Consider the following 16,547-nt stretch of genomic DNA (forward strand, 5'->3'; position numbering starts at 1 on the left):
TTTTGGTTGGTGCCTTAATGAAGGTGGTTGCTCTTACCAGCCAAGGGCCTTGCTGGAACACTTGCCAGGGGAGTGTTTGCTCTTCTTAGGAATTTGATGAACAATTTTGTGTAGTTCAGTGTAGAACAGTAATTTTCCACCATCTGATTGCCTCTGTCAGATAGGCTGTGTTCCTTAGGTTGATAAAGCGGTTTGTGATAAGACTCAGGAGCAAGTAAAATCAAAGTCACATGGATGTTTGGGGCCAACAATAGGAGAAGAAAGAGGATGGGCATCTCTTACCAGTGCAGAGGAACATCTCTCACCAGTAAGATACCTAAGCACATCCAGGGACTTACTAGTCTTTACTAGACTTTTTTCTACTAGACTAGTTTCAGAAAGAGAAAAAGAGAGAAACTGTGGGAGATAGTCAGAGGCAGTGATTTGCCCCAGGATTCTGAGGAAGCTGGATGTATGAAGCTGAGCAGATAACCAGCCACGTGGCAGAACTAAGAATAGAATACATGAGATATTAGTTATCAGCAAATGAGGGAACATGCCTAGCTATATTGGCCCAAGCTTTCGTAAATATATTTAAGCCTCTGAGCCATTATTTTCAGAGCTGGCGTATGGGAGAAAAACATGCATTTATACATAATGCAAAATTATAGCTCATTTTATTGAACTCAAAATCTTTGTGCTTCATATTAAATATCTTGTTCTATCTTTACAACAATCCCAAGAGATAGATGCATTATTTCTCCTTTATAAATAACCAAAATGACATGTAAGAATGTTCCATAATCTTATGTGTATAGCGATATTTTAACTGACAGCCTTTTCAAGTTGTCTTATTCTTGGTTTTTCCAAACACTGGAAGAAACGAAGCTTTCTAACCATTCTTCCTTTATGAAAAGGAAAATAGATGTTTGAGGAGTTTGCTAGAGAAAGACATATTCATCTGGAGCACTGAGGAACTATAGCAGAGCCATGGGAATGCAAACTACAAAAGCTTTTTCTAAGAAATACTTGAGCAGGGCAGTGATGGTGCACACTTTTAATCCCAGCAATCAGGAGACAGAGGCAGGTGGATCTGCATGAGTTCGAGGCCTTCCTGGTGTATAGAGCAAGTTTCAGGACAGAAAAGGCTGCACAGAGAAAGCCTAACTCAAAAAACCAAAGGGGGGGGGGGTAGAAAATAGTTGAGGTGGGATAGGTACAGATTGGGATATTAACACAAGCAGCTGCAGCGTGTTCATTGTCCATGTCTACGTCGACCCTTTACTCCTGACTGTTAGGTGACCAGTCTGGAGATCTGAGAAAAACCAGCTAAGTAAACTCTTCTTTCCTAGCAGGGTGGCTGTGTAGGACACTAGATTGGCAGTTCTTACTTTCAAACAAGCTGAAATGGAACAGAAGAAGGGCCACCCCATACGCTCTGCCCCTTAGACGGGACAGCCTGTCTGTGTAAGAGGAGGTGTAGTGCTTTATTAACAGTTTATCTCTGTGTTACCTGAGCAACTCACAGTCAGTTCTGCTGCTTTGGCACCTCTTTCACCTAAGCCTTCCCTTCTTCCTGGAAGAGATGGAAATACATTCCATCCAATGAGATAAGGGACGGACCCAGAAGCCAGGAAGCACCTTTAAAACATGTTCTTGTGACCTAGATTCTTTCTCAGCACTGACTGACTCCTCTTTGGTATCTCCTTCAGTTGTTGCCAGGCCCCAGGCTTAAGGCAATAGAAAGCCAGGACCAAAGGTTGCGGGTGAGGCTTTTCTGTCTCTGGTTCCCTGTTGGTTTCTGAAGGGGGAAGAAAACAGCCTGTATACTATAGAAGCAGGCAATGTGTGCATAAAGAATAGAATACTGAGGGTGCATACATTTTCTAAGAACTGAAAAGCTTGTCTCAAGCCTTGCAAAACTTATATACACACCAATAAGAAAGAGTCCATGGTTAGTGGAAAGTCTTGTGAAAACACCTGCCTAAAAAGGCAAGATTCTGTAGCAGAATATACTGAAAACCTCATGGTTCTGGATGATCCACCTTCTGAACTGATCATCCCCATAAAACGCATCCTACAACAAACAAGGATTCAGAAACAAATTTGCAGAGGCTAGAGAAAGAGTGAGTAAATCTGACCTCCTGGTAGATTAGACATGATGATTGCACAAGCGGCTCTGCAAGACATGTGGGGAGGCATCCAAAGTACAGAACACCTGTGGTAATCTAATCATAGGCAATAAATAGCATAGGTTTCTGAGGTGATACAGTATGACAAGCCAAATCCGGCTAGAAGTAGACCTTAGAATGGGGTCCAGTGAAGGAGACGTTAAGTGTTCAAAATTTAACAGAGCACTTAGGGTGAGCTATTAACCCATTTTACTTGTAAAATTAGTTGAGGTTGATTTGGATATGAACATGATAGAATTCAGAAAACAAACATAGGCTCTGCTGAATACAAGGTACCCAGTGGAAAGGGAGAGAGGAGAAAAACGAGGCAGATAGCTATTTGAAAGATTTTGGTATATATTTATTTTATTATTCCAAGGAGCTGATTCATTTTTCTTAAGCTATAAAGACATAAAATAAAAGATAAAGGTATTCCAAAAATGTTAATGAGTATATACAGTTCATTTTTTAAAAGTCAGGTTATAGTCTGCAGGGCAGAGCCTTTCAGAGGCCCTCTGTGGCAGGTTCCTAGGTTGTTTCCTGTTTTCTTCTTCTTCTGATGTCCATCCTCTTTGCCTTTTGGGATGGGGATTGAGCATTTTAGTCAGGGTCCTCTCTCTTGATTAGTTTCTTTAGATGTACAGATTTTAGTAGGTTTATCCTATGTTATATGTCTATATGAGTGAGTATATACTGTGTGTGTCTTTCTGCTTCTGGGACAGCTCACTCAGGATGATCCTTTTCAGGTCCCACCATTTACCTGCAAATTTCATGATTTCCTTATTTTTCATTGCTGAGTAATACTCCATTGTGTAGATGTACCACAATTCTTATGGCCAACTGTTGGGCAGAGTGCATGGGATCTTATGTAAGAAGTGGGAAATAGCAAGAGCTGGAGAGGACAGGAACTCCACAAGGAGAGCAACAGAACAAGAAAATTTGAACACAGGGAACTTCCCAGAGACTCATACTCCAACCAAGAACTATTCAGGGAGATAACCTAGAACCCCTGCACAGATGTAGCCCATGGCAGTGCAGTGTCCAAGTGGGTTACACAGTAATGGGAAGAGGAACTGCCTCTGACATAATATGATTGGCCTGCTCTTTGAATACCTCCCCCTGAAGGGAGAGCAGCCTTACCAAGCCACAGAAGATGACAATGCAGCCTCTCTTGATGTGATCTGATAGACTAAGATCAGAAGGAAGGAGAGGAGGACCTCCCCTATCAGTGGACTTGGCGAGTGGCATGCGTGAAGAAGTGGGAGGGAGGGTGGGATCGGGAGGGGAGGAGGGAGGGGCTTATGGGGGGATACAAAGTGAATAAAGTATAATTAATAAAAAAAAGTCAGGTTATTTATCATGTAGAAGAGAGTTCTAGTATATAATGACATAATCTATTTACTTAGTCCATGAGCCCTTGTTCCCTGCCTTTGAGCACAAATAGAGTGAATACAGCCATTGCCATAGGGGACTACTTGTTGCTGTGTGACTTCAGGAGAGGACAGGGAGATCCTTTAAACAGTGGTATGATGTATGTTGAATCATAAGCTTAACAATGCTAATTGCTAATGTGTGATGTTTGTACTTCAGAAAGTATCTTATCATTCTCTGGTTTCTGAAGACTCTGGGCTCATCTCCTTCCCACTCCCCACTTCTATTTTTTATTTTTTTAAAAAGGTATTTTTAAGTCTAAGTAGATTTTTTTTAGGTTGATAAATACAAGTTGTGATAAAAAATATTTAAGTACTGTATACATTCTTGTGGAATGTATACAGTTTACCCTTGTTCATTCAAATGCTGATTTTTCTACCCCACTATCTGGTTTCAGTCCTGACATTTTGATACTTATCCTAAGCATCACCTGTCTCAAGTTTGTGTAAACATGCCACCATTTGTTCTCTATATTGTCAATTAAACATCCAGCCAGTGCTGAGCAATAGAGAGAATAGAGTGGAACATCCTGGTCTGGAGAGGAGGAAAAGGAAGTGAGTGGGAGGAGTCAGAAAGCAGAGATAGGCAGGAGAGGGCTTAGAACCACCAGGAGAGATGAACCAGACCTAAGATACGACTAAAAGCAAGTATAATGTGGAAATTCTGAATGGGAGGAAACTATGAGGGCTTGGAGTTTTAGGATGGAGTAACTATTGCCCAGCATTGTGCTCTAGGTTAATTAAATAAATCCTAGTCTCTGTGGTGATTTGGATATACAGTTAGTTTAGGTTTAACCACTGTTTAACTAAAAGATAAATCAATAATAAATATTAATAACAACAATGTACAGATCTTTGTAGTACTTAAGATAGGACTTCAGTACTAGCTCACCAAGGTAGGATAGATAGTAGAATACTTTCTCCTAGTTGCCAAATACAAATGGACTGGGCATTGGGAATATAATTTTTATATGATAGTTTTTATAATTGTTTCATAATTGTTCTTATTGTTTATAGTTAGAGAATGAGCCTTTTATTGGGCTAAAAGAGGGAAATATGGAGAGAATCTCTTATATATTGTATGGAAACATCACTTGTCAATAAAAGCTGATGGCCTGTTAGCTGAGGCAGGAAATAAGGAGGTAGGTGTTCTGTCAGGAGAGATGAATTGTGGGATAAATTGAGAGGCAGGAGATTTTTGTCGGTGGACTTGGAGAAGGAAGGATACATGAAACTGAGGAGAGGTAACCAGCCATAAGGCACATATAGAATAGAACAAATGGTAATTTAAGTTATGAGCTAGTCAGGCAACAAGCCAACATTTTGGCCTAGGAATTTATTCATAAATCATACAGTCTCAGAGTCATTTCAAGATCTGGAGTGCGGGAGGAAAACCCATGGCTACAACTAATAGAACCAAAACTAATGCAAAGTGACAGCCTATAGACCGGGGGATAGAGTGGTCAGTACTGAGGAAGGAACCACAAAATCAGCACAGCACTTTTGGCTCCAGGACAAACACCTAGGAAGGCAAAAGAAAAATCTCCATCTTCTCCAATTCATGGTGCATGTGCAACTGTATATTGATATGGTCATCAAAATGGAAAACCACTAACTGGTAGATAAATGGCAAAGATATCTGGTAATGGAAGGCATGAATGGGAATGGGGAAACCTAGCAAAACTTAGCAAAGACATCAAATTTTATGTAACCCATATAGTCAAGATAGAAAAAACTTTGAAAATAATGAAACACTAAAAAGTAAGGGGAAATGAAGAACCAAATTAAAACAGGACAACCCTATGAGAATAACTATTATAAGGAATTCTAGAAATAGGCTTCATCTAGCTTCCTGTACATGTTTTTAGGTTTGAGTCTGAAGCAGGTAACTAGGAATAAAGTTTGTGTACCTTGGGTGTACTTAATAGATTGTGGTCCTCAAACCTTTCTGAGATCTGCTAAATACAGCATTTGAAATGTTTAAGTTTTCTACAAGACACCATGAACATTTCTAACAGTGGCTCTGTGGTCTCCAAGAAGGTGATGGGATCCTTCAATCACAAATCTTCCGGACTGTGGTAAAGCTAACCACTGGGGAAAATTGCACCATGCCTCTTCTGCTGCCAGATTCTGTGCCAGGACTGCTACTACGCTGACAAATACCAACCAGAGATCAGCTTTGGACTACAAACTGCTCAGGACATTCAAATTGTTGAGTTACTAGGAAACTGACATGGACATTTTATAAAACTTTGAACTCAAAAGTGCTTAATTCCAAATCTGCCAAATACAACCAGGCCGGACATTGCAGAAAGCTTAGCAGAAATGAGCACTTTATTAAAATAGTTTTACTGTGCTACAGTTAAAAGTCTTTCCTTTTTATTCAGACAAAAGGGGGAAATGATGCAGGATATTTGATCACACTGTGAGCCCCAAGATTGTGTTTTTTACTGGAAAAACCTGTTTCTAGTGGTGTGGCTCAGCCCTAGTTTACACCTTTAATCCAAGAACTTTCTGATTGAATGTTGTAAACAGGATTAAATAAACTCAACCATAGGTCAAGAGGTGTAGTAAGCAACCAGTTGACAGGGAGTAAACGTAAGAAAAAAAAAACAGAGAGGAAGAGGAAGTCAGGAGGATGAATAGAGAAACACACAGAAAGTAGAAGGGAGGAAGATTGAATTTGAAGGGTTTTTGAGATGGTGAGGAAGAGAACTTCTTTTGGGATGTCAGCTGAATAGGAAAATCAGCAAGGTGCTTTCTCTGCCTATCTGAGCTATCAGGCTTTCTTGCAAGTATCTGGTTTCCTGGTCTTTATTGGTAAAATCAAACAATTGAGATTATGTTAAAAACAACACTGGGTTTCTCTGTGTAACTTCCCTGGGTGTCCTGGATCTCACTATGTAGACCAAGCTAGCCTTGAACTCACAGAGATCTGCCTCTGCCTTCTGGGATTAAAGGTGTGGGTCACCATGCCCTACTATGAGCTAATAGTTCCTAATGTTATAGTTAGGATGTATAAACATCCCAAGGTTCCTCAAGGTTCATATGTTAGAACCCTCATCTCCAAGGTCTTTGTATTAGGAGGTATGGAATCCAGGAGATGGCTGCTGGGTCAGGGAGGCAGTGTGCTGGAGTCCTTATGAATGGAATTAGTGCCCTTCACTGGTGCTTCTAGTCTCCTTTGGAGCACTGCCAGTCTCTTCTGTCACATGACCCTACAGTAAGAAGTCACTTCTCTACAAGGAAATGAACCTTCAGAATCAGACACAGAACATACTTTGTTTTGTATTTTTACAGCCTCCAAGCTATGAGGGATGTATTTCTGCTCCTCATAAGCTACTGACTTTATGGTATATTTTTAAACAGCTTGATGTATTATAACTTAACCTCTTTCTGGATATTGTTAGGATTAATTCTACTCTTTTATTTCCATCTCTAGAATATATATGTCCAAGGGGCTCACCTCCTGATTGCCTCTTCTACATCTCTTCCCTTGTGCTAATGATTTCTTCTGCTGATGGCTGACCAACTCAGGAATTGGAGTGGTATGGAGTTAGGGGTGGGACAGAAGACACTGGAAAACTTCCAAGGTTTGGTGTGTGTAATTTGAAGCAGAACTGAAGGTAATTCTCCAGCCTTCCCTCTATGTTTTGAGGTTCATCTGCATGAGGATGCTGATAGTTGAAGCCCAGAGCCTTCATTGTACTCTGGTCTAATGACAAGTGTTCTACCAGCATTTTAGGCCTGGATGTTTCACTAGAAACACGTTTAGATATCTCAGCCACATTCACTAGAGACCTGTCACTTAGTCACGGCCATCCATATGACTATGCTCTTTCCCCTCTCCTGCTTCAACACCAGTCATTTCCATGGCTTATAAGAAGAGTTAGATACTTTCTGCTGCTGTGACAACACAGCAAAAAGACAACCGAAGGGGGACAGGATTTATCTTGGCTTATGATCTCAGAGGTTTCAGCATATTACAAATTGACTCCTTTGCCTTGGATCTGTGTATGATGAGGCAGAAGATGGTGGCATGTTTTAGAGTCAAGATGCTCTTCTCATGGCCCACAGGAAGACAGAGACAGAGAGCAAGGTTGGGGCTAGACAAACCCTTCCAAGGCACATTTCCAAGACCTTACTTCTTCCCATCAAGTCTTACCTCCCAATAATCCATTCAGTTCTGAGTCTGTTGTATTAATCCATTAATTTTGTCCATGCCCTCATGATCCAGTCATTTCCAAGGAGCCAGGATCTTAACATCATACAGAGGACTAATCCTTAAAAACAGGAACTTTTTTGGGGGTATCTCATGTTTAGACTACAACACAATCTCCAAATTATTTCCATCAACCTCTTTATGGTCTCTAGACTGTTCACTTCTGTGTTATTCCTCCAATATGGCAGCAGTCTTGAAAATTGTTTTCATGATACTCTAACAAAGCCCTCTAGAAACTTCTCTATTCTGTCATTTAGAAAAACTGTGTTAAAACAGCAATTGGCTGTCTTACTCATTGCCTGCTGGTAGACTGGATGATATTGATGATTGATATTGATCATCAATTTAATAAAATCTAGATTCACCAAGGAAACCACCTCTGGGCACGTTTGTGAGAGGTTTTCTAGATTAGTTAATGGGGGTGGGAAAACCTACTCTAACTGCTAGACTGAATAAAAACGAGATTGTGAACTGAGCAATAGCATCTGTCTCTCTCTGCTGCTTAACTGTGGATGCAACATGACTAGGCTCTTCAGGCTCCCATTGCTGTGACTTCCCCAACATGAGCTTGACAAGCCAAGACAAACCATTGGTTCATTCTTCACGCTGTTTTGTCAGGCATTTTGTCCCGGCAGCGTGTAGGCTGACTAACGTGGTGTGTGACATTCTGTCACAGACCCTCTCTTTCCCGTCTTTCTTTCTCTTCCCTTTGACCTCTGTGAATCAGCCAGGCTAGACCTTCCCCAGATGTCTACACCTGTAGTTCACCTTCTGCCTATCCCCACTCCCTGCTGGGCTAGCCCTCACTGTTCTTGTAGATCCAGGTAAGTACCTCTTCTTTATTTGCTCCAGAATCCCATGGGTAACACACTTCTCTTACACACTCTGCTCAGGTATAAAAGCTCTTTGTTACATATCATTTTACACTGAGATCCTGAAACATAGCACACGTTCTGCTAATTTTTGCTGGATAATTGAGGAGGTGTATAATGAATCTATTCCCCAGGTGGAGGATCGGAGGTTAACTCATGCCTCAAGGTGACACAGGAAGTCTACTTTACTATTGTTTCAAAGCATCATCTCTCAATGCTCGCAAGGGCCCTGCAGACACACACGGTGGAATGGAAGCTTTCTAAAAGGAGACACCATTCTACAGGGTTTTCTGTTTTGCAACAGAATAGCAGCACTTGGTGACTGCCTGGAATGACAAAAGGAATACACGTAGCTGATTCAAGAAAAAGTGGACTGAAAATTGAGGATCCACATTTAACTTCTTTTAGTAATCAGTTCTTCTCAGGCTGTCTTCAGGCAGATGACATGATGTTTAGGGTTCTGTTTAACTCCGTACTTCTACCATATGCCCCATGTCATAGTGATTTTTAAGCTACTTCTTCCTGAAGGACTCAGCAAATGACCACTGAGATGGACCAGTGAGTGTGTGTGTGCTCCGAAACTTGACACAGGTATTCTAGGTGACACACTGGTCTCAGATACAGAAACTTCCATAATTCCTAGGCTTTAAACAGTAATGAAGATTCATGTGGCCATTTAACTTCTGCCTGTATAGTCTTAGCTCATGTCATGGAAGATCTGACACTAGGTGGAATGAGTTTTGAGAATATAAAGTAGTACAGGTGTCTTCTACAGCCAGCCAGCCAGGCAACCCTGAGAGTCTATACTGGATACTTTACCACCACTGTCTACAGAAAATTTTCCAGCCCGTATCTTCTGATGGAGAAAGGAGTCCAGGCTAGTTCAGTGCAGGACCATGTTCAGACACATAGACCAGTCTTCCACTCACTCTGCTGCTACCAGTTCCTGATTTTGTATGTAGGTGACATCATTCACAAACACAATCAAACTATAGGCCATTAAATGTCTGTGGCTTGGCCTCATGCATAAGACCTCAGCTGTAGCCAAGTTTTCAACTGGGAAATTATGAGAGAATGGAGCAACTAATTCCATTAGAGTCAGAAGTGAAAACAGTAGCTGGAAGACACTGGGAGACACCTGAAGTGAAGTTACAGCAGGGGTCATGGTCACCTGAAGTCATGGCATCTGCAGAGCTGTCTCTAGATCTACACATCCTCCTGGCTCAATTCTCTGCTCAGAAAGGTCTGGCCTACCACACTCCCTGCTTTTCTTCCCATGGAGTTCCTTCTCCAGGTATGTTGTGAAAACAATCACTTCTTGTCATGGAATAGCTAAACCAGACATCATAGAGCAGGGCTCCCTATATTCTGACTCAGTGGCTCTGGCCATCGGTCAGGCTTGAGGATGGCTTGGTATCAGGGTTGCTCTTCTTCACATCCATGTAATATTTTTGTTTGCATAGCATAGCCACAATTGCCAACAATGCAGCTCCTACATTTTGGTATATAAGAAAATATTGAACTTGGCTTTCCATAATTTAGGCCTTATGGACCCCAGGAAAACTCTGTATTATCCTCGGGGTGAGTTGGGAAACTCTTCAGAACTGTATGTAACGAAAGTATGTGCCATTCTCCTAGAGGAGAGTTCATAACTTTAATATTTTCAGAGAAACCTGTAACCATTCCAAGTTAAAGGTCACTAGTTTGTGAGGCAAAAGCTCAGACTTCAGGATCAGAAGACGCGTCTGAAATCCAAGCTGTGTCTGTTTGCTCTGCATCTCATGCTATGTATGAAATGGTTCTGATACAATAGCATCCCTACCCTAGCACAGTAAGAATTCAGAAACATACAGAATACATCTAGCCTAACCCCTAGCATTATAACAAGCTTTCAGTGATGGGAGATATAATTTTATGATACTTAATGAATGTAAATGATCAAGTTTATTGTTACTTTTCTTTTTCAAATTCTGGGTATTTATATTTAATTGTTCTTTGGAAAAGAATTATGAGATTAGAGGAGATTCTCAAAAACCAAATATAATTTTCTCAATAGAATTTTGGCCTTCTAGTAAGATATAGCAGAAAATACTACAAAATGGCTACCTATGTTTTACAAACTTTATAAAATATTCATGAGCTAAAATGGTATATTTTGTATTGATGAGCATAATTTTATATATTATTATAATCATTAATAAAATTATATGAATTTAAAAGCTTGAAGGCTAGTGAAATTGAAATGACTTGTTTTTTTCCACTGGATGTGAAGAATTGTTATCATGTAAAATACAAACATTTGATAGCCATTAGTTCATTGAGGAGGGATAGCCGAGAAACCTAGTGAACTGTGAACTGACTAGCGTGTTATGAACATTTCATCATGGATGCTACTTATATTTTTCAGTGCCTACTAACAATATTATAAAAAATATCTAATTTTTTTTACATGAGCGGTTAACTTGGATAGTCTGGAAAGCATGTGGTTTCCAGCTAACTGCTTTAGAATATGAGCAGATATGGTTTAGTCAGCCTCGCTGAAACTGGTAGGATGGCAATGATGGCGATGTTCTGCATCCAAACAGGGGAGAGATGGATGCTATTTTTTCTCTCAACTTTAACCCACAGTGGAATCAGACTTCTCTAGATCATGCCTGGACTCAGGAGTGGTGGATAGTGGGGGAACACAGTCAACTCTGACCAGTGGGGGTGCTTCTAATAGGCCAACCCTGATGGGAAAATAAATCCTCAAAATTCTGGTGAGAGAACATTGACTTTTAATTTGACAAGTGGTTAGTCAGGTGTATATGAAAAATCACCACACAGGGAACAACATCAGCGAAACAAAACCCAACCCAACTCATGAATGTCAAAAATGCCCTGTTTCCAAAATAATGACAGGCAGCGTGCCTTTTATAGGCTGGAAACACCATGTCCAGTGTTGTTTTCCTGTACAGTGCGGCACTGTGGTCACACTGGCAGGGAAGTAAAACTGGAGATGTTTTTGGCATCCATCCAGTCTGTTCCCTGGGTCAGTGATCTGCAGTTGCTCTTGGTCACAAGGTATTTGGCTTGTGTAAGGACAAAAGTCCTGCCATTTGGAGATCTGTTCAGGAGACATGACAATGATGATCAAAGTGAGAAGGATTTTTTCCTTTGATTCTCAATGGATATCTGCACATCAACTTAATCTACAGCTCTCAATAAAACTTTTTGATAGTATAGCTTCTTATCGCTGAGAGAATGTTGTTCTTTGTGTCTGTTGTCTTCACCTTTATCATGCCCAGACTCTGGTCCTATGGCAGCATTTTGTGTAGCGTAGAGGCTCACTGTCCAACCACACTGATATCTTGTTTTGACCGTTTTCTTCATCCTCTCTTGTGACAGTCGCCAAGGCACTGTATTTTAGGAGAGGAACCATATGTTTGGCTTCTCAATGAATAGTTTCTTCAAGCATGACTGACATACTCCTTTTCTTCCTCTTTTCTTTTCTGTTGTTTCTTTTAAGAGGGGAAAGAAAGACTCAAGAATCTGGAAAAATCCCTTCATATGTTACTGGTAAAGTTGTTTGTTATTTTGTAGAAGACATGATCTTGCTTTTGTCTTTTTACATGGGAGCTCAGTAAGTAGACCAGGCTGGCCTTGAACATGCAGAGATCTACCTGCCTCAGCCTCCTGATTGCTATTACACCTGGATCCTTTGTAAGATCTTGAATAATCCTAGTATTAGTGCTCAATTTGTATTTCTTTTCTATTAGTATGGCCTTTTGGCTTGATCTCTCTATCCCAAAGTTAATTTCTGAAATGAGACCTGAAGCAAGTCAGCTGGGAGTTCCAGGACCATGAGATTGCTTGCCATGACAAACATAGGATTAAATGAAATTTAGAATGATGATAGCTGTGGGTCCTGCAAGCTCTTGCTAGGTAGAGAAGAAGAGAGTGCTTTTGTATAGATTTGTGCTGTGTCTGGTTTTGCTAAGTTGGAATGCCCTTTCTCCTGGTCCCTTTTGCTCCATGGATTGAAGTTATGTTTAGATACAAGAAACACTTGACTAAGATCTGGAAGGTGAAAGTAAAATAGTAGCTGTATTTCACCCTCAGAAGGCAGACGTGCTGCTTCAGGCACAATGGTGAGTCACTGATATGCTGATCTGCCAGCCCACCTTACTTAGAAACCACTGGGTCCTTCTTCTTGAGTCTTTAACCTGGCAGAGATAAAACTCAATGGTCAAATGAGTTGGCTTTCCCTTGTAAGTACAGATGAAGGGGACAGACATCACATATTTTTCCTCAGATTCCAGTTTATTTTTCTAAGTTGTACTTTGTCCCTGCTCTTTTCTGTGTCACATCCCGTTTTCCTTCCTGACTGCTGATTCAACTTACAGAAAGATTATGCTCAACAAGCAAGGAGGCCACAGTCTGGCTTTTTAAGGTCTAGTATATACATAATAAATCCATATTTTTATTACTTTCATAAGGATATGCTTCTCAAGTTGAGTCTTACTTTGTACACTTTATTTTTTTGTGACAGGGTCTCACTATGTAACCATGGGTGGCCTGTAACTAGCTGTGGAGTCTAGGCTGTCCTCAAACTCACAGAGCTCTGCCTACCTCAACCTTCTGTGTGCTGCAATTAAAAGCATGCACTACCATACTTGGTCCTTTTATTCTTTTATTCAGAAAGGTCTAAATCTAATTGTGTGTCTGTGTATCTCTGTGCAGGCGCCTGTGGAGTCCAGAAGAGGACATCAGATCCCTGGAGCTGGAGTTAGAAGCAGTTGTTAATTGTTTGATGTGGGGGCTGGGAATTGAACTGTAGTCCTCTGTAAGAACAGTATGTACTCTTTTTAAAAAATTTATTTACTTTTATTTCATTATTGGTGTTTTGCTTGCATATGTGTTTGTGTGAGGGTGTCAGAGCCCCTGGAACTGTAGTTATAGACAATTGTGAGCTGCCGTATGTGTGCTGGAAATTGAACCTGGGTCCTCTGGAAGAGCAGCTAGTGCTTCTAACCATAGAGCTATCTCTGTAGCCCACAGTATGTACTCTTAACAGCTGAGCTGTCTAGCTCTGTACACTTATTCTTATTCTACATGAACATCAGCATCTCTTTCTAAACAGTGGCCTGGAAGGTCGGGTTTTACTTTCCCTGTATTGAGAAGATATGAAGGATCTTTTTTGTATTTTATATAATATATATATTATATAATATATATATATATCTGAGCTTTTCTGTGGCACTCAAATATATTATTTACAAGAAGGACAGCCATAGGTTTCAGGAATATGGGATAGAAGAGACAAAGGGCCTGACATGGTAAACAGATACAGATAGACAGATACAGATATGAAAGGGCCATTTTTTTATTAAAATTTTTTTCTTCACACTTTATTTATTATGTATCCCAATTGAAATCCCCTCCCTCACCTCCCCCAGTCCCACCCTTCTTCCCTCTTCCTACTATCTGAAAGGGCCAATTTAACATCTAAGTGTATGAGAGATGAAGAAAAAATGAGAGAAGATTGGTTAAAAAAAGGTAAATACCAATTCAGTATATCATAAATGTTCATTGGATGAAAGCATGAGAGATATTTTGTCATTTTTAATTAAAAAATCAGTATAACAATATCAAACAAAAATATAATGAATCTCTCGGTTTTAAAATTCCCTATTATAGCTGTCTTCACTTACAGATGTTATTTTTCACATTGATGTCTTTTTGTTATGTAGTTGAATCACATTATGGTGGCTTTTTCTTTCTTTCTTTCTTTCTTTCTTTCTTTCTTTCTTTCTTTCTTTTCTTTTTTTTTTTCTTTTTGGCTGTTTCTCATTTTCCCTATTTTTTTTTTTTCCCACTAATCTGGATCTCAGGGGAGGGTATGACTATTTTAAAGGCAATTTTAGGTTTCTATTTAAACTGTGTTTTGTTTTCTACTTAAACTCTCCTTAAATATTGATCCTGAGAGGGATCAGAAGTGTTTCAGAAATGGGCCTGAGGAGCCACAGCTATGACTAAGGTGAGTGAGTACCTCAGCTGCTGCTAAGGAAACTGTGGAAATGTTTAGTGTATAAATTTTGTCTTCACACTGAAATTTCTCGCCACGGCCCTTGACTACTAGACTTGAAATTTTGAATAGTTCTAGTCAAGAGAGAAATATTATAAGGCTTGTGACAATGGATGTGGTCTATCAGAGAGCATTGCCAAGAATGGTGGCACAAGCTGATGAAGAAAAGGGAAGGATGTCACTTGGGCACCACAACCAAGTACAGTGCTGAAGTACAGTATTAAGTAAAAAATTAATGAACTATAGGGAAAGGCTGTCTCTGTGTAGCTGCCCCTGAGGTCCTACCTCAGAGCTTTGTTTGTGTGTAAAACCTGTCTTAACCATGTCTGAGTGACCCTTCTATTGCTGTGAAGAGACACCGTGACCAAAGCAATGTATAAAAGAAAACATTAAATTTGGCGGGTTGCCTACAGTTCATAGGGTTATTTCATGATTATTTTGGTGGTGAGCAGAGCAGCAGAGAGGCAAACATGGTAACTCACATCCTGATCCTCAAATTGGAGGCAGAGAGAGGGAGACACTGAGAATGGTGTGGGCTTCTGAAACCTCACATCTCCAATCACAGTGATATACTTCCTCCAATAATACCGCATTTCTAAATCCTTTCCAAATAGTTCTGCCAACTGGGGACCAAGCATTCTAATTCAAACCACTGCCAACCATGTCTTTAGCACAAGGACACAAATAAGATGCAACCTTTGTAATGTGTTATAATGCATTCAGTTGACAAAAACAGAACAGGTGACAGTATTTCATGTGGTTGGCCCTCACATACACACCCAATATCACCATCTTTACTTCCTTAGCTAAGCATTCTCTCAGGCCTGTATAATTTTCAAAAAAATAGCTTGAAAAATGTTGGTGTAGAACCACTTGAGTTCGGTGTAGGTCTTCTGAGGAAATGTAACACTTCAGCTTGAGCCTGGCAGTGTTGGTGTATGTCTTTTATTCTAGCACTGGGGAGGCAGAGACAGGCCAGCCTGGTTTACAAAGTGAATTCCAGGACAGCTAGGGTTACATAGAGAACCCCTGTATTGATAAACAAACAAACAAACAAATAAACTTTAAAAAAATGTCCAGCTGGGCATGATGGCACATGCCTTTAATCTCAGCTGTGTAGTTTTGGGAGGCAGAGGCAGGTGGATCTCTATGAGTTCAAGGACAGCCTTAACTACAAAGTGATTCCAGGACAACCAAGGCTACACAGAGAGACTTTGCTTTGAAAACCAAATAAATAAATAAATAAATAAATAAAAATGTCCTGATGTGGGAAAAAGCCAAAAACATCAAACAGACATGCAAAAAAATAAAAATAAAAAAAATAAAGAAAACTTCAAAGTGTGAGTGAGATATTTACTATTTTCCGTTGATATTGATTGATGGCACCAATGATGCTGACAGGAAAATCTCTCATTGCATCCACAGGGCTGCGATGTAGTCTAAGCGCTTTACTCATAGCAACTAATTTGATCTTTCCAGGGAACCAAACATGCTATGATAGTTTTTTTATTGTAAAAAGTGTTTTTCTTTCACATTGTAGCTTTTGTGAAAATGAAACAATCTTGCTTTTGATAGTATTGCATAGTTTATTCTTTTTTATCATTCTTCCCATTTCTTGTGCCTCTGGGTGGGCACATACATGCAGTGGTCCTCCTATGAAGGTTAGAAGACAGCTGTGGAGGTTGGCTCTCTCCTCCCACCATGTGGGACCCTGGGCTTGAACTTGGGGATAGAATTGACTGCACGCCTCTTTACCTTCTGAGCCATATTAGAAGCCTACGGAATAGTTTAATTGGCAACATTTTA

Source organism: Meriones unguiculatus, chromosome 3, assembly GCF_030254825.1.
Source record: "Meriones unguiculatus strain TT.TT164.6M chromosome 3, Bangor_MerUng_6.1, whole genome shotgun sequence".
Classification (NCBI taxonomy): Eukaryota; Metazoa; Chordata; class Mammalia; order Rodentia; family Muridae; genus Meriones; species Meriones unguiculatus.